A 6,000-nucleotide genomic window follows, 5' to 3' on the forward strand; every position below is an offset into this window, starting at 1 on the left:
TATAAATACTGTAATATCTCTGTATAGCGCACTGTATACATTATAATAATATAAATACTGTAATATCTCTGTATAGTGCACTGTATACATTATAATAATATAAATACTGTAATATCTCTGTATAGTGCACTGTATACATTATAATAATATAAATACTGTAATATCTCTGTATAGCGCACTGTATACATTATAATAATATAAATACTGTAATATCTCTGTATAGTGCACTGTATACATTATAATAATATAAATACTGTAATATCCCTGTATAGTGCACTGTATACATTATAATAATATAAATACTGTAATATCTCTGTATAGTGCACTGTATACATTATAATAATATAAATACTGTAATATCTCTGTATAGCGCACTGTATACATTATAATAACATAAATACTGTAATATCTCTGTATAGCGCACTGTATACATTATAATAATATAAATACTGTAATATCTCTGTATAGTGCACTGTATACATTATAATAATATAAATACTGTAATATCTCTGTATAGTGCACTGTATACATTATAATAACATAAATACTGTAATATCTCTGTATAGCGCACTGTATACATTATAATAATATAAATACTGTAATATCTCTGTATAGTGCACTGTATACATTATAATAATATAAATACTGTAATATCTCTGTATAGTGCACTGTATACATTATAATAATATAAATACTGTAATATCTCTGTATAGCGCACTGTATACATTATAATAATATAAATACTGTAATATCCCTGTATAGCGCACTGTATACATTATAATAACATAAATACTGTAATATCCCTGTATAGCGCACTGTATACATTATAATAATATAAATACTGTAATATCTCTGTATAGTGCACTGTATACATTATAATAATATAAATACTGTAATATCTCTGTATAGCGCACTGTATACATTATAATAACATAAATACTGTAATATCCCTGTATAGTGCACTGTATACATTATAATAATATAAATACTGTAATATCCCTGTATAGCGCACTGTATCCATTATAATATAAATACTGTAATATCTCTGTATAGTGCACTGTATCCATTATAATATAAATACTGTAATATCTCTGTATAGTGCACTGTATACATTATAATAATATAAATACTGTAATATCCCTGTATAGCGCACTGTATCCATTATAATATAAATACTGTAATATCTCTGTATAGCGCACTGTATACATTATAATGATATAAATACTGTAATATCCCTGTATAGTGCACTGTATCCATTATAATATAAATACTGTAATATCTCTGTATAGCGCACTGTATCCATTATAATATAAATACTGTAATATCCCTGTATAGTGCACTGTATCCATTATAATATAAATACTGTAATATCCCTGTATAGCGCACTGTATACATTATAATGATATAAATACTGTAATATCTGAATACTGAAAAAATTAAAAAAGAAGAAAAAAATGAATAAAAGAACAACGTAACATAAAATCAAAACTGAACTTAATCTGGTGTAACACGCAACATTGGGGCACAAATCTGGAATTGCCAAGTTCTTCTATTTAAAGGAACACTATAGAGTTAGGAATACAAACCTGTATTTCTAACACTATAGTGTGTCCCCCATCAGGGCGGCCGCACAGCTCGCACACCCCTATTGCGGGCCCTGTCCTCCATCTTATTCCGTCACTGAGGTCCCTCGGTGCTGGCTCCGTCTCCACCTTCTCACCTAATGCTCATGGACTGTGAGTGCCTGTGCATACTTTAGGCCTTCTCTGTAGGAAAGCATTGTATCAATGCTTTCCTATATGGGATTTAAAAGACACTAGATGACCTCATGCATAGCGTGAGGACGTCCAGCGTCATTTTACTCCAGCAGGAGATGTGATGTATGGGCGGTTGGGCTGTGTATGAGTGTCTGAGTGTATGCATTGTGATGTATGGGCGGTTGGGCTGTGTATGAGTGTGTGAGTGTATGAGTGTATGTATTGTGATGTATGGGCGGTTGGGCTGTGTGTGTGTGTATGAGTGTATGTATTGTGATGTATGGGCGGTTGGGCTGTGTATGAGTGTGTGTGTGTGTGTGTGTGTATGAGTGTATGTATTGTGATGTATGGGCGGTTGGGCTGTGTATGAGTGTGTGAGCGTATGCATTGTGATGTATGGGCGGTTGGGCTGTGTATGAGTGTGTGTGTGTATGAGTGTATGTATTGTGATGTATGGGCGGTTGGGCTGTGTATGAGTGTGTGTGTGTATGAGTGTATGTATTGTGATGTATGGGCGGTTGGGCTGTGTATGAGTGTGTGTGTGTATGAGTGTATGTATTGTGATGTATGGGCGGTTGGGCTGTGTATGAGTGTGTGAGTGTATGAGTGTATGTATTGTGATGTATGGGCGGTTGGGCTGTGTATGAGTGTGTGTGTGTATGAGTGTATGTATTGTGATGTATGGGTGGTTGGGCTGTGTATGAGTGTGTGAGTGTATGCATTGTGATGTATGGGCGGTTGGGCTGTGAATGAGTGTGTGTGTGTATGAGTGTATGTATTGTGATGTATGGGCGGTTGGGCTGTGTATGAGTGTGTGAATGTATGAGTGTATGTATTGTGATGTATGGGCATTGGGCTGTGTATGAGTGTGTGTGTGTATGAGTGTATGTATTGTGATGTATGGGCATTGGGCTGTGTATGAGTGTGTGAGTGTATGAGTGTATGTATTGTGATGTATGGGCGGTTGGGCTGTGTATGAGTGTGTGAGTGTATGAGTGTATGTATTGTGATGTATGGGCATTGGGCTGTGTATGAGTGTGTGAGTGTATGAGTGTATGTATTGTGATGTATGGGCATTGGGCAGTTGGGCTGTTGTTGGCTGTGAATGGTGCACTTCCTTTCTTTTGGTTCTTTACTTCCTGTTCCTGTTGGCAGTTGGTGGAATGTTCGAGGGATTTGAAACCCTGTGTAACAAGGCTGCAATATGAATATGCTGTTATATATGTATTAATAAAGTGAGCACTTCGTTATTCAGGAATTATTGGCTGATTTGTACAAAACATCACAGAAAATGCCTCTAGTACACAGCCACTAGAGGCAGTCTTAATCCTACAATATAACTGCAATGTTTTAAGCTGCAGGGTTAAGGGAACAGGGGCGCTGCACCCAGACCTTGTCAATGAGATGAAGTGATTTGGGTGTCTGTAGTGTCCCTTTAATTAGGCTTCTATCCAATGCATATGGAATAGTAAAGAGATTTTCGTATGAAGTAGTGATAGTGAGGAAAGAGTGTGACTGATCCAGTTGTGTAACATACTTTTACGTGCTGCAGTCAAGATCATGTGGGCTAAATTAGAAACATGACTTGATTCTTCCGTTCTTATCGTCAGTGTTGCTAGTGATGGAGAAATACCAAATGTTTTCCCTGTTAATCTCGTTATATAATTAGCGACTTGTGTCCAGAACATCTCAATCACCACACATCCCCAAAAGCAGTGATAAAGGTCGGCTCCATCTGTCTGATTTCCATCGGACTCTTTTAATTTGAGAGAAAACAGTTTTTGAGGGGAGTAATAAGTGTGGTGTGCGCTCTTCCAATGCATTTCCTGGTAGGAAGCTGATGGGAGTTGTTTAACCCCTTGAGGACGCAGGACGGTTCAGGACCGTCATCGGCATTTTTGCGTTGCCGACCGACGACGGTCCTGAACCGTCCTAAATTTAAAATGTACTTACCCGATCGCCGTCGTTCCCCCGGCGGCGATCGGCGGTGCTCCCGGTGTGGGGAGACTGCCTGCAGCCCAGACAGTCTCCCCATGGCGGTTTAGGACCCCTGGGGCCATGTGATCGCCCAACAGGGCGACCACATGGTCACAATAGGTGTCCTAGTCTCTGCCTGCAGGGGGACTGTCTGTGCTGACAGGCAGTCTCCCTGCAACTGTAAAATCATAAAAAAATGTAAAGTTATAGTTAATAAAAAATATATATATTATTATATATGTGTATATATATGATATATAGACATATATTATACCTATATAATATATGTCTATATATCATATATATAATGTCATGCTAAGTGTATTTTTATATTAATATGTACATATATTAATATAAAAATACACTTATAATTAATTTGCACACGTATATATATAATATATATAATAACTATATATATTGTATATATATATTATTATAAAATACGAATAATAAATAATTTAAATTAAATTACAAAAATTAAAAATAATAATAAAAAATTGAAAAAAAATTATATATCTATACGAAATTTTATTCTAACTGTATTTTGATATTAATATATATATATTTATATCAAAATACACTTAGAATGAAATTGTATATATATCTATGTATATTTAAATAAATAAAAAGAATGCGAACTATTCATATGTCGATATACAAAATTACATAAATAATTATATAAATATACACGTAGACTTCAAATATATAAATATGCATATATATTTAAATTCTACGTGCGTATTTAGGTAATATTTTTACATAATTAAGTTATTTTATTGATTGCAATTTAAGGGACCTGCCTGCCAACCCAGGCCGAAAGACCAGAGAATTTAATTTGCTATCACTGTATTTTACCCTGTAACGTTCTACGACACCCTAAAACATGTACATGGGGGGTACTGTTTTACTCGGGAGACTTCGCTGAACACAAATATTAGTGATTCAAAACAGTAAAACATATCACAGCGATGATATTGTCAGTGAAAGTGACTTTTTTTGCATTTTTCACACACAAACAGCACTTTTACTGATGATATAATTGTTGTGATACATTTTCCAGTTTTGAAACACTAATATTTGTGTTCAGCAAAGTCTCCTGAGTAGAACAGAACCCCCCATGTACAGGTTTTATAGCGTTTTTGAAAGTTACAGGGTCAAATATATAGGTCAAATATTTTTACATTGAAAATGGCCAGGTTGGTTACGTTGCCTTTGAGAGCATATGGTAGCCCAGGAATGAGAATTACCCCCATGATGGCATACCATTTGCAAAAGAAGACAACCCAAGGTATTGCAAATGGGGTAAGTCCAGTCGTTTTTAGTAACCACTTAGTCACAAACACTGGCCAAAATTAGCGTTCAATTTAGTTTTTTACTTTTTTCACACACAAACAAATATGAACGCTAACTTTGGCCAGTGTTTGCGACTAAGTGGCTACTAAAAAAGTCTGGACATACCCCATATTGAATACCCTGGGTTGTCTACTTTTAAAAAAATATGTACATGTGGGGTGTTATTTAGCAATTTATGACAGATAACAGTGTTACAATGTCACTATTGATACATTTTAAAAATGTATGTTTTGAAACCGCAATATCCTACTTGTACTTATAGCCCTATAACATGCAAAAAAAAAGCAAAAAGCATGTAAACACTGGGTATTTTTGAACTCAGGACAACATTTTGAATCTATTTAGCAGTTTTTTTCATTCGCTTTTGTAGATGAGTAAAAGATTTTTCACATAAAATTCAAAAAACTTGTATTTTTTTCAATTTTTCATCATATTTTTTCATTTTTTTTAAATTAAATTAGATGAGATTATATAAATAATGGTATGTAAAGAAAGCCCCTTTTGTCCTGAAAAAAACAATATATAATTTGTATGGGAACAGTAAATGAGAGAGCGGAAAATTACAGCTAAACACAAACACCACAAAAGTGTCAAAAAGATGCCTGGTCGCAAATGTACAACATCGCAAAAAAAGTCCAGTCCTTAAGGGGTTAAGCAGTTTGACTGTTGTTGCCATGATCGTCTGATGAGTTAATGTTGGAAAATCTGTTATCCATCGTGACAAGCCTGATTGTAAGGCCGTGTGGTCCAAGCTAGCTGTAATTTGGGAATAAAGTGAGCTAATTGAGTAAGATAAAGTAGTGCGTTGCTTGAGAGGGTAATCTATAGAATGATCCCAATCTTCTGAACTAAGATGCGGAAGGATAGTGTCTATCAAGCTGTGTGTCTGTAGGTATGCATAGAAGGGAAGATC

This window comes from Pelobates fuscus, chromosome 12 (assembly GCF_036172605.1).
Source record: "Pelobates fuscus isolate aPelFus1 chromosome 12, aPelFus1.pri, whole genome shotgun sequence".
In the NCBI taxonomy this organism is placed as follows: domain Eukaryota; kingdom Metazoa; phylum Chordata; class Amphibia; order Anura; family Pelobatidae; genus Pelobates; species Pelobates fuscus.